Source organism: Vicugna pacos, chromosome 14 (assembly GCF_048564905.1).
Source record: "Vicugna pacos chromosome 14, VicPac4, whole genome shotgun sequence".
NCBI classification, from domain to species: Eukaryota; Metazoa; Chordata; class Mammalia; order Artiodactyla; family Camelidae; genus Vicugna; species Vicugna pacos.
In genome coordinates, this window is record NC_133000.1 from 56693992 (window position 1) to 56720076 (window position 26085).

Consider the following 26085-nt stretch of genomic DNA (forward strand, 5'->3'; position numbering starts at 1 on the left):
GTTTCAGATTACTGCCATCTACTTAAATATTGTTTAGGAAGTGTTAACCCACTGCTTCTCAGTGGGTGATTTTACCCCCATGGGCCTAATGGCCAGGTCTGGAGACATTTTTGGTGGTCACACTATGTGGCTGGAGGAGGGTGGGGAAGGCAGGTGTGCTACGAGCATCTAGTGGATGGGGGAATGGAAGGGCTGCTGTTAAAATACAATGCACAGGACAGCCCCGGCAACAAAGACAGCACCGACACTGCTGACGTTAAGAAACCTCAGGTTGACTGAAATCAGGTTCAGATACAGACATTTGTGCTAATGCACCAGGCACAGCGCTAGCTGCCACAAATACAAAGAATAAGAGCATGGATTTTGAGGTTCCAGGGACCTGGGTTCTACCCACAGGTCCCCATCTATTAATATGCAACCTTGGACAAACTGCCTAGGTGTTTTGTTGCAAAACAGAACTAATTCCACTTCTCTCACTTATGGTGAAGAGCTACTGAGATAAAATACACTAAGTGGCTGGGACAGGAACCAGGAATCAGCAGACACAGAACTAAAAATATGCGAGTGTCACAGCATAGAGAAGCTGAAGGAGACATGACAACTCAATGTAAAGTTGTATAATGGATAGAGTCCTAGAACAGGAAAGATTAGACAAAATCTAAATAAATTATGAAACTTAGTTAATAATTATATCGATATTGATTCATTATTTGTGATACCATACTAATGATAGATATTAATAAGAAACTGGGTGTGAAGCATAGGGGAACAATATGTACTAACTTCGTGACTTTTCTAAGTCTAAATGTATTCTGATTTTTAAGTTGTTAAAAGAGAGGGACTCCTTTTCTTCTTCTTATGAACTCATCTACATAGTTCCCATCCTCAAGGAATTTTCAGATCACCTACTCTTACTACCTGGATGATGCTGTCAAACTCCAAACAGTATTCAATCACCTAAAGATGATCAGGACTCAGGAGACAAGATGTGACGCAGACCAGAGGATTTGTCTCTATCAGAAATATATTAGCCCTAAAACATTTAGGATATAGGAATGCAGAATCTTTCCAAAAGAGGTTATAAAACATTACAAAATTGTCAAGATAAAAGAACCACCTTTATCAGGCAGTAACCAAAAATTCATGACAATAAATGTAAGAAAAAGTTTTACAGCTGTTAAAACTGGGTGACCTGGGTGGAAAAACCGCTCTGTACTACAAGACTATAACATTTACTAAATATCACTTTTCCTGGTACAAAATTTCCTTTTTCTTCAACATGGCACTAGCAATTTCACGCTAAAGACCGAATGCCTCTGAAAACAAAGATGCAGACAGGTAAAATAAGTAAAACAGGTCTCTACTAACAAAAACTGTTAACTCTTGAGAACTAATAGGACTGCCCTCTGCTTTATACCAAACATAAGGAGGGCATATGGGATTACTTTGAGCTCCCTAGAAAATTGACAAGAGGTAAATGCAAAGAATTACGTTAACAATATAAATGATAACAGAACAACCATTTTCTTGTCATATATGTTTTAAAAAGTATCTTTGAAGTACCAGTTAAAGGTTGGCACAAGACTTTATTTCTTTTGCATAAATCAGGTCCCTGGCCTTTATACCCTCTTTAAGTTATAAAAGAGTTACACATAGAGAATCAAAAGCACAAAGCTGCTGCCAGAGCACACAGAAGGGAAGTAGTAAGTTTTGGGACTTGAATAGTGTCAGGCCCAGAATATGCTGAAGTCCTAACCCAGGTGCCTGTGAATGTGATCTTCTTGGGAACTAAGATCTTCGCAAATGTTATCAATTATGTCATTAGGACTGGCCCTAATCTAATAGTACTTTTAGATAGAAGTAAACACCGAGCAAAGGGAGAGGAAGGGGGAGGGAGCAACCTAGAAAATAATAGTAAAGGTAAAGGTTTCTTAGTACTCTTTCCAGTTACCATTTGAAAAGGTTTCACTTTCTTAAATATCGATCTAAACCCATTACACAGTGTAAAATAAGGCAAAATTCGGAATGTCACCATCAAGTGACACTTATCGGAATCTTTCAAATGGAAGAAGAATAAGGCCAGTATTAAGAGCTTTCTTAGAGCAGTACAAATGAGAAGTGGTTCACTTTCAATTTATCATTAACATCTTGAAGATTAAAAGGAGAATTAGTAACTCAAACCCAAGGCTGGATGCATCCATTTGACCTAAGCCGTCCACTGACCACTCTCACTTTCAAGGAGTCACAGATACACTGGTCAGCACTTTGCAAATGAAAGGTTTTTTCAGATGGAAAACCCAATTCTTAGATCCCCCAAACTAACTTCAGAAAGGTGAAGAGTTGTAATTTATCTAAAAGAGAGCCAACCAAGGATATACTAGAACCAAAGTTTTTAGAACTGACCATCTGATTCCAGTCACCAGTTTGTACATCTGAAGAAATCAAGCTCCCAGGCAAAACGCCCTATTTAGCTGGTTGACAGAACTCACCAACTTCTCTCCTAATATCTTGTTAAGTATTAGAAAGTCAAAAGCTTCTGTTCATTCAAATACTACTTACCAACAGTCAGTGCAACGAATATATTTCATGCCATGTTCCTGGCAATAGTCATTATGTAACAGAAGCCACTCGTCTCCCCCAGAAGAGTCTGGGGAGAGGAGCTTGACACCAGAATCCTATCAGCCTGGAGAACGAGGCGGGCAGGAGGGACACTCAGCCCCTGGCCGTACCGCGGAGCCAAGGTTTAAGGTTGAGACGGGGTAAAGAGCTCCACAAACTCCTGATACCCTCGTACTCGTCACAAGTGATGCTGCGGAACCTTATCCGAGTGCCGGGCATAGAGCGCAAAGACAAAGGTGCAGTGAAGTTAAAGTCTGAGTAACTGGGCAGAAGCTGAGCCGTGAGAACAACCAGAAAGCCAGAAAGGTAACCCATTAGCAGCTACCGCGTGGACGCCGACTCATGGCGTCAACTGTGCGGGGTTCCAGAAGCCACAGAGCCCGCTCTTCGTGGCCAGCGGGTGCGCATATCCCACTCGGCCGCCCATCTGTCCCCGGCGGGCGCTGCCACCCACTTCCCCACCTCAGCCAAGTACCCTGAGGGGATCATGAGCGCCTACCTCCGGGTCTCTGCGCCGAGTCACTGAAAGCTGAGAGGTCCGCAGGACCGGGTCTCCCGCATCGCGGTCAGGGCTGTGGCTGCCTGATGCAACTTCTCAGCACTGCGAGCTCAGCCTCTCACTGAAACACCCAACCACCCGGATCCTGCACTCCCGCCAGGCCCCGCCCCGCCCCGCCCCGCCCCGCCCCGCCCCGCCCACGGTCCGCATGCGGAGGCCCGGCAGGCGCATGCGGGGTTGGGCGGCACGCAGGGGCGGGAGCACGTGTGAATGGATGTCTTGTGAGGCGGTCAGGCATGCGCAGACCGCAGGAGCTGAGGGCAGGTGCGGCCGGGCCCTCGAGGCCTTCTCGCGCTCCTCACGGATCCTGCGCGCCGCAGGTGCAAGTATTTCAGTGGCCTACACCCAGCCCGCCTGCGCCCTGAGGATGACCACCTCCACCCAAGCGAAGGGGTAAGCGTGTGGTCAACCCAGACCACCTGGGTTCAAACCACCCTTACTAACTCTGACTCGCTTAGTCATTTAACGGTTCTTTGCCTGTTTCCCTCTCAGTGTGTGGAGGTCATTGGTGCCCACTTCATGGCTTTTTTTTTGTTTTTGTTTGTTTGTTTTTTAGTTGAGAATTACACAAACTAATCACCATTTGGTCACTGGGTCTGTAACATAAGTGCTTAAATGATGTCATGGTAATAAACGCACCTAGTTTTTCACATATTCCTCCCTGTGAAGAACAAAGAAACCTTTATCTGGCCCCGGAGAGGAATATTTAAAGTCTTAGGGCAGGGTGCCGAGGAAATGTGTGCGGTCTCCTAAGAAGAGCTTCCAGGTATCAGGTGCGGGGTCGGGGCCGCCAGCGTGAGGGGAACATCTTAGTCGCAGGGAAATGGAAGACGGGCAATTCAGGCTGGAGATCGACGGCAGGGCCAGGAGACCTATAATTAGCTCTCAAAGACCAATAACCCAGTTGCCAGAAGCTTGCCCATTTTTTAAAGTCTGATGAGAATTTTGCAGTTAAACCTTTGACTTGTACGTTACAATGTCTTTCCTTAATAAGGAGGATGCTTGTGTGATTTGGTTTTAAATTGTAATCGAGTTTAAGTGGTAGCTTATTGGGAAAAGTTCAATGCATAGTTGTTTCAGGGAGAGAATACATATTGTGAAGCTGTGACCTTGGGGGCCATGGTTTAGTGGGTGGGACACTGTGGGGGAGGGGACAGAAATAGCTGCTTCCAATACTGAAAAAATTTTCAACAAGAAAGTTCTTTTTTTTTTTTAATGTATTCCTTCTGGAGGCTTCCTTGGTAATTACACTGTTGACTATAGCTTACAGAGATAGGATATAACTCAGGACCGGTTTCAGTCACCTAGTAGACCAGTTAATTTTAGTCTGTTTCATGCTGCATAACTGAATGAGTACACAAGTCCATCCTCACTACTTGAGAGGGAAAAAGCTCATCTTGTTTCTGAAAACAAATCTTGACAAACACTAATATTGAGTCTTTTGAAAAAGCAGGGGCTTTAGTCCATTCAGGACTAAACAAAGTACCACAGACTGGCTTATAAACAACAGAAATTTACTCCTAAGGGTTCTGGGGCCTGAAAGTCTGAGATCCTAGCGCAGGCCTGTCGGGGGGGGGGGGTGGAGGGTGCTTTTCTGGGTTGCAGACTTCTGCTTTGTATCCTCACGTGGTGACAAGGGCTGGGGAGCTCTGTGGGATCCCTTTTATAAGAGCACTAATGTCATTCACATGTGCAGAGCCTAAAGGCCCCACTTCCTGATACCATCACATCAGGGGTTAGGATTTCAACATATGAATTTTGGAGGACACAAACATTCAGATCATTGCAGCAGGTGACCCCAGCAGTCATTTTGATACTTCAGATAACATTTCAAATAATTTTTCACCAGCTTGTGCTGTCTTTTCCCTCCTCATCTGGAATGCTATCTATATATTTCCTCTTCTCCCAGTCTACATTCTAAGCAACTTGGAGACGTAATACAAATCCCAGATCCCACCTTCACCCCTGGACAGATATTTCCAGGCTGTCCTCATAGTTCCTTCTCTGACCTCCAGTGGTACTTACCAAGTACATTGTTATTTAGCTCTGTGTTATTTATGTACTTTAATTAAGAGACAAATAATTTTAGAGCAGTTTTAGTTTTACAGAAAAACTGAGCAGGAAAAACAGAGTTGCCATATGCCACTGCTTTCCCCTCAACAGATTCCCTTATTATTAATATCTTGCATTACTGTAGTACATTTGTTACAATTGATATACCAATGTTGATGCATTATTATCAACTAAAGCCCATAGTTTATATTAAGGATTCACATGTAGTGTTGCATAAATGTATGTGTCTTGACAAATGGATGTTGTATATCCACCATTACAGTGTCATACAGAATAGTCTCACTAACCTAAAATTCCCCCATGTTCCAAATATTCATCCCTTCCTCTCTCCACCCAAGCTCTGACAACCATTGACCTTTTTATTGTCTCTCTAGTTTTAACTTTGCCAGAATGTCATACAGTTGGAATTGTAGTATGCAGAATTTTCACATTGGCTTCTCTCACTGAATACACATTTAAGGTTCCTCTCTGTCTTTTTATGACTTAGTAGCTCATTTCTTTTTAGCACTAAGTAATATTCCATTGCAAAGATGAGCCATATTTATCTGTTCACCTACTGCATGACATCTTGGCTGCTTCCAAGTATTGGCGATTATGAATAATGCAGTTGTAAACATTTGTTGTACAAGTTTTTGTATGAATATAAGTTTTCAGCTCCTTTGGATAAAAATACAATTGCTGGACCGTATGATAAGATTATATTTAACTTTCTAAGAAAGTGCAAAACTGTCTTCCAAAATGATTATCATTTTGCTTTTCACCAGCAATGAATGAGAGTTCCTGTTGTTCCACATCTTCACCAGCATTTTGTCAATGTTTTGTATTTTAGAGATTCTAACAGGTGTGTAATAGTGTCTCACTGTAACAGGTGTATAATATTATCCTGCTGTTGTTTTAATTTGCTATTCTTTAATGACATAAAATGTTGGGTATATTTTCATTTGCTTTGTCATCCATATATCTTCTTTGGCAAGATGTTTGCTTTGATCTTTTGCCCATTTTTATTGGGTTGTTTCTATTCTTACCATTAAATGTTGAGTCCTTTGTATACTTTGGATACAAGTCTTTTATCAGACATATGTTTTCATATATTTTCTACCAATTCGTGGCTTGTCTTTTTATTCTCTTAATAGTATCTTTCATGGAGCAGAAGTTTTTCATTTCAATGAGGTCCAAGTTTTGTTTGTTTATTTTCATAGAGAGTACATTTGGTGTTGTATCTGAATCCAAGGGCATCTGTGTTTTCTCCTGTGTTAGCTTCTAGGAGGTTTTTATTTTTACATCTTACATTTATGTCTATAATCGACTTTGCTTCTTTTGTTTTTATGAAAGGTGTAATATCTATGTCTACATTCATTGTTTCATATGTATATGCACTGTTGTTGCAGCACAATCTGTTGAAAAAACTGTCCTTTCTTCATGGAATTGCCTTTGCTTCTTTGGTCAAAGATCAGTTGATAATATTTTTGTGGGTCTATGTATAGGCTTTATTTCTGGTCTACCTGTCTGTTCTTTTGCCAGTACCACATTATCTTGATTAATGGAGCTATATAGTAAGTCTTGAATTCCCATGAGGTAGCTTGAGACCAGATAAAGCAGAGCTTTGTAGGCTATAATGAGGGGTTGGAAATTTATTATAAATGTGAAGGAAAGTCATTAAAGGGATTCAAGGGGAAAATGACATGATCTAATTTATTTATTTATGTGCTTATTTATAATTGTTTGAATCACCCTGGATGCTGTTTGAAGAGTGGATAGAGGGAATCAAGAATAGAATCAGGGAATCTGGTTAGGAGGCTTTGAAGCAAGTAAGAATTCCTGGAAGAGTCAGAATCAGGTTAGCTAGACATAAATATCTCCTTTAAAATTCTTCCTGATTCAATGAGCATGGAGTCTGAACTGATAGTTTGCAAATACTAACTACTATATATAAAATAGATAAAAACCAAATTTCTTCTATGTTGCACAGGGAACTATGTTGAATACCTTGTAGTAACCTATAATGAAAAATATTATGAAAACGAATATATGTACGAATGAAATATTATGCTGTACACCAGGAACTGACAGATTGTAAAGTGACTATACTTCAACTTAAAAACATAAAGAAGAAGAAAAAGAAAAGAGCATATGGATGTCTGTCTCTTGCTCCAAATAGATTGTAAACACTAGGAAGGCAAGAATGTTTTTGGTTTTGCTTGTTTGTTTCCCGTCTGTGCCTGGCATATATATGTTTTAATATTTGTTGATTGATTTGATTAATTGGTTAGTGGTTAAATAAATAAAGTACATTTATAGATACTAGTGAAAAAGTATATGTCATTTTTTTCATTCCTTGTGTATCTGCTTTGTTACAATTTTTGTAATATAAGCTATAACCAGGATTCTCTTACTTTTTTCTTGATTTGTGTATAACATTGTAAATTGTTGCTTTTCCCTTGAAACTCAGCATTTGTACATAGGTTGAAGTATTGATATTGTAGCAATAAAATAAAATAGAAGATAAGAAGCTGTATTCTCTTTATATATTTTAATTATAATTAGATTTTCCAAGATGGCTTATATTTCAACATTTAGAAAGCATTTCACTTGAAAAACATGGGTCTTTATTCATAGAAAAATATTTTACAGATTTGTGGTTACCAGGGGGGTAGAGGGTGGGAAGGGATGGACTGGGATTTCAAAATTGTAGAATAGATAAACAAGATTACACTGTATAGCACAGGGAAATATACACAAAATGTTATGATAAATCACAGAGAAAAAAATGTGACAATGAGTGTGTATATGTCCATGAATGACTGAAAAATTGTGCTGAACACTGGAATTTGACACAACATTGTAAAATGATTATAAATCAATAAAAAATGTTAAAAAATATTTTAAAGCCATTTGCCTAGAAATTTTAACTGTTTAAAATAAACTTACTGATTATTAACTTACCCTTTAATTATTTACTTATGCTGTTAATAACCCTTTTAATAAAAGTAATCAAATTTTTATGACTCTGATACTCTACATTTAGCTTAAAATGTTAAGTAAAGGAGTTATCCTATTTAAGCATCTATTATGGGGAAAAACATTTAATCACATTGTTGATGGTTCTGAAGAAGCAAATCATGATTCTCTATGATTTTTCTAATTTTTTTTACTTAATTGCTCTATGTTTTATCATTTTTTAATGCACATCACCCTTATCAACAAGCGTACACTTGAATTTTCCTTTATTTTTGGTAGAATTGTTTTTAGGGAAGTAGATATAAAAAGTACTTCCTAAAAATTTGAAGAGGATAAAGGTAAAATGTACTAAGAAAAAAATTATAGCCAGTAAGTTGAAAAGACATAATTTATAGTAGGTACAGTGTCATTTGTTTCCCTCTCTTGCCAGCTTGTTTTCTTTGTCTCTCCCTCTCCTCCTCTCTCTCCCCCCACCACCTTTTAAAAACTTTCTTAGTAGGTGTATTTTTCCTATCTCTAAATGTAAACTTAGGAATGTCCATGACTGTTCAGCTCAGTCTTGACACTTAGAGGGTTCTACAGTTGCCTTAAATGTTTTTCAGACTCTTCTAAAATCAAAAATCAAAAAGATCTAGCCAAAGCTAGTATTTTTAACAACTCTACACTTGGACATTTTCTTAGTTTTTTTAGAGTTTTCCTGCTAGGCTTCTCTCAGGCTCTCATGAGAAAAGTAATGATCCTTTTTGCCCCCTGATCATTCCCATTTCACCCTCCATTAACTTTTGTTTCTCTCAGTCTTCCTGTCCATTGGCAAAATTTCTCATGAGAAGAACCTAGGTGTTTCTAAGCCTGCTCTCTCTGTAATGACCTGCCTACCCAGAGTTTCATGGGAACCATTCGTTTATCCCTTCTCCCACACACTCTCTAGGAGTATGAATTCATCCCAGTGCATACTTTATCTTGCTTCCAAGGGCCTCTTTAGCTTTCTTGGGTTAGGAGTCAGATACAACCATTATGTTTTCCCATTGGCAGAAAACTCTAATATTTCCCACCTGGTCCCAGAAAATACTTCATCATTCAGCTTGAGATCAAGTTAATTAAGTTTTTCTCCCTTCCTTGATAGCAAGGTGGAGAAAGGATTGAAGTTGATAGCACAGGAATAAATTTCTCTAGAGAATTTTCTGCGTAATATTTGTTTTAACTGTATTATATTCCTAAAGTGAATGAGAGAGTTAAAGATTCATTGAGCCTATTTTTAGGGACATTCTTTCAATATGCACATTTTTAGCTGACAGTTGAGTTTGAAATTTCATGTATATTTTTATTTGGCAACTAAGTATAAATAAATTTTAATATTGTTTAAAATATAGTAGATACATAAAATGTTAACTTTTGTTGCAGTTTATTTTCTATGACTTGTCTGGTCTTTCTCAAAACGTGAAATCAACATTTTATTTTTAACCTAAACAAAATTTGTTAAACATTTAGGGATATTTATTCAGTAGTCATGTTGAAATTTTTTAGAATACTTAATAAAGAATATCCATAGGAATTAATGAAATTTTATATTTCAAATTTTGCATGTAAATGTAGACATTTGTTAAACTTAATTTTGATCTTCCTCTCTTTTTAATTAATTTATTTTCATTGAGAATATTTGATATTTCATTTCTAATCTTATAATTGTTATCTCATGCATAAATAAGGAAAACAAATTTTTTATATTTCATTAACAAAAGATTAGAAAAGCCATCTTACAGCTTTCAATGAACACAATTAGTTAAATAAAGATGAGAATTTAACCCATTTCCGTTGGGAAAAACAGTTCATAAAGTACAGACGGGTGTTGGAAAACCATCTTGTTCCTCCACAGACTGATTTTCATGGAACTAATCCTTAAGCAGATTACAGAATCTCAAGAACAGAAATTCAATCACGTGGCTTTACTAGACATAACTTATTCTGAGGACCCCAGTACTTACCTTATTCATGTGATACCTTATTAAAATTGTACTTTTACGTCTATCTGCTTGCTTTTAATTTCCTTTGAAAGTCCCACAGGAATCATAAGCAAATAATGTTAAAAAGAAAGTCATCATCATGCTCTTTAATATGGGCTTCACTTTTATTTCCTCTGCCACTGAATACATCCCCTTTTTCAGACGCCCAAAGAAGAAACCCACTGTGATTCTTCTAGATATTTTCTCTTACATCTGTGAAATTAATAAGATAACATAAGACTGGATTCTATTTTTAATATATTTTGTGGTAACTCTTTTTACTGCAGTATTACTATATGCTATAAAAGTAATCCATTAATTCTTTTTTCCATACCAAGACTTGCCACCCTTGTCATTTACCTTATGTCACACTACCTTATCAAATGTGAATCTAAATATATCAGTCCTCCTGTTAAAACCATTCAGAATAACCTTATAATGAGGTTTTCTCCCTCTAGTCATATTCCCTGAAAGTCCATTATTTACATTGCAATTAAATTGATACTTGCATTCTACAAATCTGTTATTATAATTTCCTCACAATAAAATATTTGAAGTTCAGTTCTTCTGGGCTACTAAGATAATCTGAGTGATAGTTTTTCCTTGTAATACCACCACTTAATGATAGCAACATAAGTTGCAAAAGCTATTCCATAGTTATTTGTTAAATTGAACTAAACCACTTGACATAAAAAGGAATACTCATTGACAACCTTCAGCATTTTATTTATTAAGGCTACTATTATTTTGAAGAGTGCTGCAAATTATGTTTTATGTCAATGTTAGTAATAAAAACCACAGTTCTTAACATTGTATGTTCAATGATATATATATAAATAGATATTTTTATGCTGAGAAAATTGAAATACTTTCCCTGAACATATTTACTACTCTAAGCCTCAGTAACCATCTTTTTTAATGCTCATCCCCACGTTTGCTCTGGCTAAATGAAGAGCTCCAGAATTACTCAGGCATCTCCATGCAGATAGATGATCTCTAGATCAGGCACATCATATTTATAGTGTTCCAAACTGATCTTATCATCCCACAGAAATCTTCTTGTACTGAGCTTTTAATTTATGAAAGAAAATATAACCCACACTATTACCCAAATCTGAAGTTTAAACATAGTCTTAACTAGATTAGTGAAACAACCTTATAACTGAATTTTCTTCCTTTAGTTATATTCTTCTCAAATTCATTATTGCAGTTAAATGGGTTTCTATATTTTGCAAATCTGATACTATAATTTCCTTGCTTTCAATAAAGATGTTGATCTCATACATACATAATAGTCCAATTTCTGGACAGTATGTTGCTTTATGGTATAAGACTAACTTACAGTCAAGGTCTGGGTCCTGAACTTGTATGATTTTGAAAAAGTTTACTTATCCATTGTCACAGCTTGATTATTTCTGAAATGGGGGTAATAACACAATATACTTAAAATGTAAAGTGCTTAGCACAGTGTGTCATAAAATAAATGTTAGGGAAAAGTTAGTGGCCTGTATGTTAGTGATGTGTTACAGTATTGTTTTTTTAACATTTTTTATTGATTTATGATCATTTTACAGTGTTGTGTCAAATTCCAGTGTTCAGCACAATTTTTCAGTCATTCATGGACATATACACACTCATTGTCACATTTTTTTCTCTGTGATTTATCATAACATTTTGTGTATATTTCCCTGTGCTATACAGTGTAATCTTGTTTATCTATTCTACAATTTTGAAATCCCAGTCTATCCCTTCCCACCCTCTACCCCCCTGGTAACCACAAGTCTGTATTCTCTGTCCATGAGTCTATTTCTGTCCTGTATTTATGCTTTGTTTTTGTTTGTTTGTTTTTGTTTTTTAGATTCCACATATGAGCGATCTCATATGGTATTTTTCTTTCTCTTTCTGGCTTACTTCACTTAGAATGACATTCTCCAGGAGCATCCATGTTGCTGCAAATGGCATTATGTTGTCGGTTTTTATGGCTGAATAGTATTCCATTGTATAAATATACCACATCTTCTTTATCCAGTCACCTGTTGATGGACATTTAGGCTGTTTCCATGTTTTGGCTATTGTAAATATGCTTCTATGAACATTGGGGTGCAGGTGTCATCCTGAAGTAGATTTCCTTCTGGGTACAAGCCCAGGAGTGGGATTCCTGGGTCATATGGTAAGTTTATTCCTAGTCTTTTGAGGAATCTCCATACTGTTTTCCATAGTGGCTGCACCAAACTGCATTCCCACCAGCAGTGTAGGAGGGTTCCCCTTTCTCCACAGCCTCTCCAGCATTTGTCATTTGTGGATATTTGAATGATGGCCATTCTGACTGGTGTGAGGTGATACCTCATTATAGTTTTGATTTGCATTTCTCAGATAATTAGTGATATTGAACATTTTTTCATGTGCTTTTTGATCATGTGTATGTCTTCCTTGGAGAATTGCTTGTTTAGGTCTTCTGCCCATTTTTGGATTGGGTTGTTTATTTTTTTCTTATTGAGTCGTATGAGCTGCTTATATATTGTGGAGATCAAGCCTTTGTCGGTTTCACTTGCAAAAATTTTCTCCCATTCCGTAGGTTTTCTTCTTGTTTTATTTCTGGTTTCCTTTGCTGTGCAGAAGCTTGTAAGTTTCATTAGGTCCCATTTGTTTATTCTTGCTTTTATTTCTTCTAGGAGAAAATTTTTGAAATGTATGTCAGATAATGTTTTGCCTATGTTTTCCTCTAGGAGGTTTATTGTATCTTGTCTTATGTTTAAGTCTTTAATCCATTTTGAGTTGATTTTTGTATATGGTGTAAGGGTGAGTTCCAGCTTCATTGTTTTACATGCTGCTGTCCAGTTTCCCCAACACCATTTGCTGAAGAGACTGTCTTTATTCCATTGTATATTCTTGCCTCCTTTGTCAAAGATGAGTTGACCAAAAGTACAGTATTGTTTTTAAGTGCATTAGGTTAGTATCTTTTCTGTCATCACAAGGTACATCACTTGACAATTGGTCTTTAACAAGCTTGGAACAATAATAGCTGCCTTTATATACCTCGTCACTGTCAATAGGCGGATTGTAAAGCATTACTCAAAAAGCTTATTGCGAGGATGAAATGAAATCGTATATGTGAAATTCCCATATATACATTAAGGGAGCCTCATTTGTGTCATGAATATGAGCTTTAAAGCCAGAGCTGGGTTTTCATTGTTGCTGGTCCTGTGAAACTGGGCAATTGGCTGATCTTCTTAAATTCTAATACTTATCAGTAAAATGGAAATAGTAATATTTTCAGCTTAACGAGACAGTACATATAATACATCAATTACCAGGGAAAATGCTATTGTAAAATCTGTACCTTCATGTTAGGAAAAAAAAAAAAAAGAAGACAACTAGAAATAAATAAGAAAAGTATTTGCTTCAATATTACCAATGTAAAAAATGTGTTTCATATCCAAGTAAAGTAAATAAAATGACTTTATTAGGCAATGTTTGTTTTAAGATGAAATTTGTGTACTTAGGATATAAAGAAAAATAATACTCCATTTAGAATATAGAATAAATTAAAATTATGCTTAGAAAAAGCCTAATTAAAAATATTTAAGGAAAAAGTGCATGTAAGTATTCTTTTAACCATTACATTCTGGTTTTTATTAACTTTAGTTTACTTGAATAAAAGCCTTCATGTTTATAATAAGTAAGTGAGCATGATATTTTTCCCTTGGTTCTGAGGGTTAGGTATACAATTATGAGAGCATTTCCCCTATCACATAAAAATCACTGTAAATTATCTTTTGAAGATCAATGTCTTAGAAAGTACTTCTCACCAAAATAAAATAAAATATAATAAATTTGGCAGTAATCTATTTCTTTCAGGCTGATTTTTCTTTTTCAGGAACAAGAGCTTTGGAAGAGTTTTATACTTCCTTCAAAAATGAAATTGCTTGCTAAATTGCTTTCTAGGCACTAAGTCAAAATTCTTTTAGATATGAATTATGTGAAAAACATAAGAGCTTTCTTGAAAATCATGTGAGTATTGTAAGCGTTTTTATAAAAGAAGACTTGTGATTAATACAAGGAAGTTAATTCTCCTTGACAATTTAATTGTCTTGATTGTCCGATGAGTCTAATACTTCTCAAACATATGTTTGAATTACAAACGATCTCTGACTTATGGTGGTATGACTTAATGATTTTTGGACTTTACGATGGTGCAAAAGTGATACGCATTCAGTAAAACCATACTTCAGATTTTTAATTTTGATCTTTTTCCTGCCCAGCAATATGCTGTACATAGTTTCTCTTGATGCTGGACAGCAGAGAGTCACAGCCCCAAGTCACCCACAATCACGAGAGTAAACAACTGATACACATGCTACCCTTCTCTTCTTCACTTTTAGTACAATGATCAGTAAATTCAATGAGCTGTTGAACACTTTTCTAAAAACAGGTTTTGTGTTAAATGATATTGCCCAATTGTAGGCTAGTGTAAATGTTCTGAGCACCTTTAAGGTAGGCTAGATTGAGCTATGACGTTTGGTAGGTTCATTTTAGGTTCACATTACATGAGTGCATTTTAGACTTAAGATATTTTTCACTTATGATAGGTTTATTGGATTGCGACCCCAATGTAAATTGAAGAGGATCTGTATGAATAATTCATGTAGTTCAACAGATCAAGCTTCATTGATAATCTTTAGAAGTATTATATTCAAAATTAATTAAATAATTTCACAAATTATGACTTTGAAATCACAAATCAGCAAGCTGTTTTCAATCTTTAGTGTGCATACCTGCTTGTACAAATCTGTGTCGTGTTTGTGCATTGTTCAGGCTCAACTAATTCTATTTAAGAATATTGGGTATTTTCTCAATGTAGGAAATCCCGAATTACTGAGTAACAATCAATGTTTTCTTGGATATGAAAAACTCTTAAAAAAGAATATTCCAAATTATTGAATTTTGAACAATAATGCATAGAAATACAGTTGAGGGATTAAACTATTTGGGGGCTATAGAGCTGTGGGGGTTAGAAGTATCAGGTAACAACATCCAGCAATTTCCCACACCCTACACATTTCCCTACATATTTAGCAGGAACAGACAGAAGCCATGAATAGATATGAGAATAAAAATGGAAGCAGGAAAAGAAGGATAATAGTAATGATGGAATGTATTGGAATCATTTCTTTCTTAATATGCTGCTAAATTTGTTAAAGCACTTGGTAAATTTTATATGTGCTTACAAATTTTATATGTGCTCCCTTTAAAATGTGGATACTGATTCAGTAGGTTGATCTTCTATACTTTAAAGAATCTTTAAAAGAATATCAATATGACTGGTCTCTGGACCACACTTAGAGGAGCTGTGACGATGATAGTAGAGCATCCTTATGACAACATTGACTGGTCAAGGATAGAATATGACTAAATTCAGACAAATTGGAGATGTTCTCTGGAGTTTGTTTATACTGAAAGTGGGATAACAGGTCTTCCTCTCCTTTCCCATTGGTAAACTTGAACAGTTTAAAGCCTATTCACTTAAAGGAACATCCCTACTTATGTGAAGAAAGCCAACAGAGAAGCATTAAGAAATATCAAGTCTCCTAACACAAAAAAAAAAGAGATCAGTATTGGAGAAGTTGCAGGTGGGGATAACACTCCCTTTAAGCCAATTAATTACTGATTAATACTCTAGAATAATAAGAAAAATCTTTTCCTTTGAATTTTTAAATTTTAAAGACCTTTACATGAATACACTCTCACAAGTGTAAACATACCATACATATGACTTTAATAGTTTTGCTTTTTTCTTTCTCCATTTGATTTCTTTTCATCTACTCTTTCCTGCTTCTTCTTACTCTCTGCGCCAAGTTGCTTTCTCTGCAATCTCAGTATATTTTTTTACCATGCTCATATAATCAAATATATACACACATGCACATAATGTTCATAAACATATTTATGTATACCTTTTATCGACGATCTTTTTTTTATAAAACTGTATATTCAACCTGCATATATTACTGTAAAATACCTCTTGAATTTCCTTCCAGTCCACTATTAGGACTCATTTAAACTGCTTTAAAATCTTGAATAATGTTGATTATTTCTGGATATTTCCACTGTTGATGATTTTTTTTCCTGTCAGTTTTAATTTTTTGCTAGGAGAAACCATATTGTAGCAAAAACCTTGCATATGTTTGTTAGTACTTCTATTTCTGTGACATAAATACACAGAAGTTGCAATAAATAATGAATTAATTCAGAAGATTATTACCTTTAATTTATGATTATTTTTTATTCAAGAACATAAGCTATTTGAAACTTTCATTTCTGGATAAGCATTTAGTTGACATTTATAAACATAGATATTCTCCAAATTATAGTGTTCTAAGTAACCATCTGTGGTATTAGATATGTGTGTATTATTTTATGTTTACCTTGCAAAAGCTGCCTCTCATTTAACTTTTCTCATTCCAGTTAACGACAGCTCAGTTCTCTCAGTTGCTTAAATTGAAAGACTAGGGGTCTGTTTGACTGCTCTCTTTCTCTTATGCTTCATCTTCAGCCTGTGAGCGTATATCATCAGCTGTGTTTCTAAATGTGTTATAAATCTAAAATCTTCCTCTACTCCTCTCAGCTCCTTCCTTCAGGTAACCATCATCTGTAACCATCGTGGTTCAATAATCTCCTACTGTTTCTCCACTTCCAACTAGGTTCCATTTTCAGTCAGTCAATGGCAGGCAGAATGATTCTTTTAAAATATGTTATACCTTGGCCCAACTGCTTAGAATCCTGCAACAGGTCCCCAAACTCCTTACAGTGAAAGTCCTTACAGTAGTGTAATGGCTCATAGCCTTTGGCCTCGAAGACCTGCTTGATCACCTCTTCTACTTTCCCTCTTGCTCTCACCATCGCTGCAACCCTTCACTCTGAGTTCCCGGAACATGCAAGCCACCTGATGTTCTTTGTACTTCTGTTTTGAGGGGAGGGGCATTACTTTTTTGGGGTTAATGGGAAGTTACGTATCCGAAATTTCATGGCTGTAGGCAATGGCCCTATCCCCTAATTAAAAATAATTTCCCTCAGATTTTCCTATTCTTTCCTGCTGGATTTTTAAAAATACGTCTTACATATTATTTTTCTCAGTAATGCATACACTTTGGGGATTTATTTTCTGGTTCTCAAGCTAGAATGTAAGTTTTATAAAGACAGAGAATTTTTTCCCTGTTTATTTACTTACATGTTTATGTTGCAGTGCTTAGCTAGGGTCCTTGCAAACAACATGTTTTCAGTAGATATTTTTGAATGGATGATTAGTTGATTGAATAAATAAAAATGGCATTTCCTAAGCTATCTACAATTCATTTCACTGTTTTTAAGCTTTCAGTAGAGAAAGTTAAGAAGTCTAATGCCTGAGAGATTTTTTTTTTCCAAGAAACTTTATGATGTTAGCTTGTAAGGTTTTTCTTTATGGTTCATTTAATTTCAACATAACATTGAATTTGGTAAGTTATTTCAACATTTTAGAAATAGATTTTTAGTCATAGAATTACTTGTTTTTTCTTTTTTTTTTTTTTGAACTTACTACTTTACCTTCATCTATTCCATAAACTACTCAGAAACTTCCATTGCTCACATGCTAGGGAGTAACTCCAGTTCTGTTACTACTAGTGTTTACTAGTGCTACATGTGTCTCTTTCTGCATTTATGTCTTTTTTGAACCCTCGGATCAATAGAAACCTGGCATAGCAATATGAGGCTGGTTTTGATATTTTCCTCAGTTATCTCACCCATCACTGCTGGGCAAGCTAAATTCGGTACCAGTATGTTCAAGTGTCTTTCTTGGAAATCCTATGGTGATGAATCTCCATGGCAATTCTGATCCTGACTCCTACAGAGTCTCAAGTTCTCACATGTGCTCATCAGCCCACAGTCTCAACAGTACTTGAGCTCAGGAAAGTCAAATAAATGAAGTTGAGGGTAGAAGAAAAAGGCTATATTTAGGTCCCTTATTCCCAGATGTTATCTCTCCGTGAATGTTTTTGGACCGAGAAATTCACAATTAAGTACTTCTCTTCAGTATTAAATAAAGTTGGAAATGAATTCAAACTTGGTCTGATTGACATGTTTTGATGCCTTCTTTGTTTTCACACATTTCCCTATCCAGGACTCACATTTTTTTCAGCCATGACATGAACATGAATGTCACATTGCTTTTCTTTCTTATCAAATCATGAAAACAATTTTGAGTTATTTTGCACGAACTTGTCTAACACAATTATCCTGCCATCCATTTGTGTTCAAAATATGTGTGATAATAATAATAGATCTGGATGGCAATCTGATGTACCATGCTATGTTTCTTACTATAGTTAATATTCATAATCATACCACATGAGGCCTTTACCACTAAATCTTTTATTATTATTATTATTATTATTATTATTATTATTATTATTATTATTATAGTATATGTTTTTACAATGTGTCAATTTCTGGTGTACAGCATTAGCGTTAAATCTCATTCTTTTCTTTCTATTGATGGATTAATACAAAACATTTGTTATTCTGCATTATTCTGTAATTGTTATGGTGAGTGATTACTATGCTGAGAAATATGGAGAAGGGGAGTGCAGAAAGTGGCCAATGACCAGTTAAGTGAGCCTGAAAGCAAAGCTTTAAGATCACTGCAGCCCCAGTCAATCACTTGCCTGAAACTTTCTGAGGGCTGCAGAGTTAGAACCACATAGCCAAGCTACTCCTTGATTCCAGATTCCTCAGAAATTTTGTGGGATAATGTGTTTCCTGTTACAAGCTGCTAAATTTTAGGAAAATCTGACATGTAGCAAAAGAAGGCTAATACACTGTGACATACACATTTGAAAATGTGCAAAATGATGATATTCATTGTATATCCATATATAAATATTCAGTAATTTTAAAAATTCATGCAAATTATAGATACTACATTGAGGGTAAAAGTCACTCCAGGGAAACACAGCAGTTGATAATTTTTGAGAGGATCGAGGTAATGCTAAGAAATAGAAGACATGGTAGAAACTAAAAAGGTCTTTTTCTTCTCACTTACTGTTTTTATTATATGATTAGGAAAGCATTTTTGAGATCTAGTGTTTTCTACCTCTTCCTTCAAAATATCATTGCACATTTTTTCCTTTTCCATTATGTTTACATATCAAATGTCAACATATAATAAAATAATTATAAAAATGTCAGGAAGATAATCAGGGAAGTTACTTTTACTTGACACACCCATATTTTGGAAACATAAAGACAATTTAGAATGTCTTTTAATCCAGAGCTGGTCTAGATTTTAACTGAAGATGTTGTATCCGACTTTTGCCTGGAGAAGTGTGAAATTGGAAGATGGGCCTGAATTGCCTCTGATTACTGGAAAAGGGGAGAGGATTATAGTGGGAGAGGACTACGAATCTTTCTTCATGTAGCTAGAATGTATGAATTTTCTCATCAACAAAATAGATTTTGGAAAAAAATCCAAAAGATCTTTAAAAGGCCCTACTTAGTAAGACTGACTGCCAGGGCACAGTCATTCTTTGTTTGCAGAGGGAAGGATTTCTCTGTAGAGCCTTCCATGAATCAGGAAATAGTACAGCATGGTCACATCCAGAGCGGGAGATGTGGAGAGTGTGAAACTCCTGAGAACTTAAAAATGTATCTCAATGAAGAATATGAAATTTTAAATATGGAAGTCAGTCATTATTGAGATTCTTTGAAAGCTAAGGAAGAATTAAATATGGATAAGTAAAATCTTTTGTTTCTACATTCCTTAATTACCTCATAATCATTCATTGTCCTGGAAAATTTTAGAGGAGCCACAGAACAATTATGAAGAAAGTTTGGGCAAGGAAACATAAGAATTCACCATTTTTGCCCCTGTCCATTTTGAGCTTTTGGACATGAGTGTTGGGATATGCCTGACCTATGAAAAGACTTTTAAAAATAAATTATTTAAGAGATTAAAGATTATATTTTGAATGGCCATGTTTACATCTGAATATGACCAGAAAACTAGAGAAGTTTGAGGCTTATAAAAGTTGGTGGAACCATTTTAACATTTCAGGCCATGTTTACCTCTTGAATATGTGAGGGTTACTATCTATTGTTTACAACTGCAACACTGTGCAGTTGTAAACAATAGCTATTGTTTCTTCACATCAACCAAGATTCCAAGAAAAAAGAGAAAGTGCTAATTAAGATTCTGTTACACACTCACGCAATGATACCTTTTACATTAAAATAAGTCTAGTTTGGTCTTCAGATCTCTCCCCGGCTACCAGAGTTCTAAGCTCTTCTTTATAGGAAAACCCCTCAAAATGGCTAATGCTTGGGATTTCGACTTCTTCCACCATTCTTTCTTTCTTGAATCTGCTCCAAACATGTTTTTATGGCCATCAGTACTCATATTGCCAGTAATCTCTATGTGCAATAAATAATATTTAGTTCTTGTATTGCTTGTTCCTTCAGTAGAATTTGACACAGTAGCTCTTTTTTTTTCTTATAAATAATTGTTGCATTTAGTAGTCAGAACACACAATCTTTCTGTTTCTCTCGTATTTAACAGAATGCTCTTATTTAAATACTTTTTGTTTAATCTCTAATTTTTCTAGCCCTCCAATATTGTGGTGACTTTGGTTTACTCCTATGCCCTTCCTATTCGCACAGTTTTTTTTTTTAATATCCTGCAGTTATATTAGTATAAATACTATCTACTTATAACTCTAACATTTCTATACCAATGCTGGCTACTCAGTAGAGTCACTTGTATATCTAGAAGGCAAATCAGAATTAACATATATATGGCAGGCAGATTCTGATTGCCCCCAAGTATCCGTATTTCCTGGTGTGCACAGCCTTGTTTAATACCCTCCCTTTGAATGTCATCACTAGATGTGATTTGCTTCTGACAAATAAAATATGGGAAAGGTGACTGGATGTCACTTTTGTGATTATGTTACATAAAATTGTAACTTCTGTCTTGCTAGCAAATTAATCTCTATTGCATCTTTCCTTTGTTGCCTTTGATAAAGCACTTAACCATGTGGAGAGGCCCACAAGGCAAGAAACTGAGGATGGCCACCCCCTGACAATCAGCATGGAGCTGAAGCATTCAGTTGACATCCCACAAAGAATTGAAGCCTGTCAACAGGAATGTGAGCTTAGAAGCAAATTGTTCTCCATTCTAACCACAGCTCCCCAAGCTTGCTTCTTCTAATGCTCTACCTCTTGTTAATTGGCATCTCAGTCATCTTAAATGCTCTATAAAATTTTTGAAGTAATTCTTGAATCCTCTTTTTGTTTCACATTTTGCAAAATTCTAGCAACTCCTGTCAGGTTGAGGAAATAAATGTTTCTCACTACAACCATGGATATGCCTGTCCAAGGTACCAGCATCTCTCCTCCTCACTGCAGATCACTGCAATGGCTTTGTAAGAATACAAAGAGTTGTTCACTATATTGTTCTTTATGTGTACTCCCCTGATGTCGATTCTCCACAGTGTCCCATAAGTCACTCTTTTATAGCACAAGTCAGATTATATCTTAACACCTCAGTAACAGTGCTTAAATCAAAACTAAAGTTTCAGCTATGGTGCATGAGGTTTTGATGTTCTGATCCTTCATTGCTTCTCCAGCTTAATTCTTTTGCTCATTTACTCTGCTCAAACTGAAATGTCATTTCTGCTGCTTCTGGAACATGTCTCAATGGTCCTACTAAATTTTGGTGTCAGCTTTTCCTTCTGATGAGGAAACTCTTTCCCTAGACCTTTGTGAGATTTGCTCTTTTTATTTTAGGACTTTGCAAAACAATCATGTGGCAGAGGGGTTATCACTGGCTAGTTGTCTAAAATGTCTTGCCATCAATACTCATTTTCTTAGAGCTTTTATTGCTACCTAATCATTTATTAGCCATTATTTACTTATTTCTTTTATCTTCCACACCATTAGAGAAAAAGGCCAGTAGCTCCTTTGTTTCATTCACTGCTAATTTCTAAGGATCTGGGCATATACCAGCCATAATAGGTGCTTGATAGATATTATTTAGTGGATAAATGAACTAACCACTTACATCTAATTTGTACCCAACATAGCACACTGTTGTTGACTGAGATTCAGGTGTACCTCAGCTGAACAAAGTGTTTACACAGCCACTATTCTAATATTCACTTTTAAATATTTTAGTTTTTAATTTTAGCTTTAATTTTTTTCTTTCCTGTTTGATTTATTAAGTTAAATAGTCTTTAATAATCCCTATGTACTGTGTCTCCCAATAATAATGTCAAAACATTATTGCTCCTGTGAGTTATCTTGCAAGTAGCATTACTCATTTTCTTTTAAATTATAGTCTGTCCTTTGCCCTCTTTCTTTTTTAGTTTCAATTTATTGGTACGCTTTTCTAGTTATTTACTATCAGTGATGACTTCTAGCTGAGCTCAAGTAACTGATGCTTATTCTGTAATTTAGAGCTCTTTGGGACTCAGACTACACATTAATTCAGAATAGGAATGTCCAGCATTGATGTGAGCCGAAAAAGTCCCTGCAGGTTGATGCTCCACATAGAAAAAGAAGTAGAAATCTATAGCCATAGCATGAATAAAAATTTAGATTTTTAATGAAAAAATAAAGAGAAAGAAAAATACCATATGAGATCGCTCATATGTGGAATCTAAAAAACAAAAACAAACAAACAAACAAAAACAAAGCATAAATACAGGACAGAAATAGACTCATGGACAGAGAATACAGACTTGTGGTTACCGGGGTGAGGGGTAGAGGGTGGGAAGGGATAGACTGGGATTTCAAAATTGTAGAATAGATAAACAAGATTACACTGTATAGCACAGGGAAATATACACAAAATGTTATGATAAATCACAGAGAAAAAAATGTGACAATGAGTGTGTATATGTCCATGAATGACTGAAAAATTGTGCTGAACACTGGAATTTGACACAACACTGTAAAATGAACATGAGTCAATAAAAAATGTAATAAAAAAGTCTTATATAATAGAGAATTCTTCCTATAATGTAAAACAACATGTAGTATTGACTTACAGGTACTGTATTTTCATTAAAACACATCCTTAAATAGCAATAAATAGTTTTGAATGTAATTCATGTCACTTTTTAGCATTTTTACATTTTACAATTATTTCTTATATATATATAATTTCATTTGAAATAAATCTGTACCCCCAAACAACAGTGTTTGACATAATATCAGCTCAAGAAAATACAGTGTAATCTTTGTTCCATGAGGACACTGATCATATGTGTGTTGCTCACTGCTGAGTGACTAGAAACTCACTGTCAGGCACATAGAAGAAATTCAATGTACTCTTGCTTTGTAAAGGTCAAATAAATTACCAAATTATATCTCAGATGATACAGAAATTTCTTGACCTGCACATGTGTTATACATTTGCTGAAGGTTAGAGGCTGTATATTTCACAGTTAGGCATGCACATCAGTTACACATTAATTTCAGCAATGAAAGAGTTTACATTGCCTTTGCATCGCAGTACATATGGGTCTGATTTCCAGCTGCCAACATCTACATCTATTTGCATGAGGATAGTCTTTGATTACCAGAACTTTCTTCACCTACTTTTGCATGTGGTCAGGTATGCCAAAGAACTCACCCCTGTGGTAGGACTTTACAACCAATGATTAATGGCAGTTAATGTATATATAACTGAAGGCTACAGACTTTGTGTGAGATTTTCTTTAGCATGATTTCTTTATTCCCAAAGCCTTCCAGTAGCCTTAAGCTTAGTTATCCCTATAAGCAACTTGCTTAATAATGTATCTTTTATTGACTGCCTAATTCTGTTCTAATTCTCCATACCTGAAATGGTGTTTCCTGGGATCATCACCCAAATAGATCACATACAATCAAGTCATTGTCTCAAGTTGGCTTCTGGAAGGTCCCTGGTGAAGAAAGAAAATGTGCGTATATATATATATATATGTATATGTATATCCATCCAAGTACAAAACAGATAAAAAACTTCTTCTCTAAATATATCTATACAATATATAAGGGTACAGTAGTGGGCATGTAGAAGCTGAATAGCCAAATGGGCAAACTTTGTCAATTATCAATTAATTGCCTACACACTCCAAATTCACCCCTACATATTCTTCTTTGCAGCATTGGAGCTCTCCCTGATAAACATTCTGTTCACAACTGGAGAAGTGTTAGACATTGTCAGTAGAGAGGGTTAGAAGGATCATGGGGAGGAGTCTTCCTTTTCTTGTCTTTGAGGATTTTTCACTCTTGTTCTAGGATGTGGTAAGTTTTATTGCTAGGGAGAGGATTCTCTGTCCATTGTCTACAAGTGACCCAGTGGTGGACACCCTCCAGTAAATTTTTCCAGTATTTAATAGGGAAGCTTATTAGTGAATTTTGACCAACCCGCTGTGGGTGGATTCTCAGCAAGTTTGCTGACCCCCCAATGAACAGCTTCACATTGAGTTTCATTGCTGCCCTAGTGGGAGATTTCCTTCTGCTAGTCCCAGCCTGCAACATCTCAGCAAATTGCTCTCCATTCATTGGGCCATAGCTTCACTCTTGAATGAGATTTAAGCCTCGTCTTAGGAGTTGAGAGGTTGGAAATCTCCTCTAAGTGGCTGCCCATTACATAAACTCTTCTTGTATTCTTCAACTTTCTCTTCACCCATACTATTAGTTTATCTCAGGTTACTAATTAATAATTGAATGTTAAAATTTTCCCTACTCAGTAACTAGTGTGAGTTCTGTCCCTTTACTAATATACCTAGTAAATATAGATTGTTTGAATGTCAGTCATGTAATTTTAAATGTTATTTTGTGAAGAAGGTAGAGAAGAAATACTTTTTCTTAAATTTCAGAAATGCTTTTAATCTTAAAAGAGTTTTAAAATGACCAGTGATTCATAAGAAAAAAATGTAGAAAATCAGGGAAGAATAAGAACAGATTGAAACAGGGCTGGGATCTCCATCTGGAGCTAAGAGATGACAAAAATAAGCTTCCTAATTTTGCAGATGCTTGAGATTGAAATGGTAAAAGATAGATGCTAGGAGGACTTCAGTGAACACTCCTTGACAGTGATTCTGACAATTTGATCTAGAGTTCTCTTCTAATATGATGCATTTCTAGTCCAAACACTACAGATTGATGTGTTGTCAAGAACAACATATGCATAATATGATATTGCTCTAATTGCTCCTTTTTTCTGAATTACATGTATCATATTTTTGAAATTGAAGAGTACATAAAAGCAATGTTATATATTACCTACTCAAATGATAATAATGTATCATACATTCATGACACAAGAAGATTGCTTCAACTAAAAGCAATTCAGTACTTTTACAGTTGGCAAAATACTTTCTTGTGTATTGAGGCATTTTATGCATGACAAATCCCTCCGTTATCACCTTTGCTGTAATTGCAGTAACTCTAAGTGACCCTATTTATAAGAATTCTTTAGTGAAACATAACAAATTTAATTTCATAATACATATTTTTTTTCTGGAAGAGTTCACAGTATTGCCTGGATGAAGTACCTACTGTTGCCTGGAGGTGTTATAATGTGAAAGAGAAGTTGGAGATGTCATTATGATACATAATTTTGAGAATGAAATCTATAATACTGTGAACTAATTTGTGACTAAATAGTTTGACAGTGATTGTTATTTAGCTTTATATTATCATATAAATCATGGCAAATATATTTATGGAGGTAGTTTTTGTTTTATGATTGTCTTCAAAACTATTAAATCTGAAGTCATTTTCAAAGATGTTGGAAAGGAGAAAATAAAATTTTTCCTACAATTATGATCTCAAGTGAAAGATGAATATGCATGT

The 26085-nt window shown here is 35.5% G+C and overlaps 2 long non-coding RNA genes across 7 annotated transcripts in view; one reads left to right on the forward strand and one right to left on the reverse strand.

The window, feature by feature from the left end:
* The window catches only part of LOC140685537 (uncharacterized), a 96312-nt gene extending 93051 nt beyond the window's left edge, over positions 1 to 3261 (reverse strand). For all 6 annotated transcript variants that reach the window (XR_012058794.1, XR_012058797.1, XR_012058798.1 and 3 more), the window contains exon 1: positions 3119 to 3261. This is a non-coding gene — a long non-coding RNA (uncharacterized lncRNA). The remainder of the gene's footprint in view (positions 1 to 3118) is intronic.
* Positions 3262 to 3423: 162 nt separating this feature from the next.
* On the forward strand, positions 3424 to 21512 carry LOC140685540 (uncharacterized). Its single transcript, XR_012058801.1, has 2 exons — positions 3424 to 3571; positions 21264 to 21512. It is a non-coding gene; the product is annotated as an uncharacterized lncRNA (long non-coding RNA).
* Positions 21513 to 26085: the final 4573 nt, after the last annotated feature.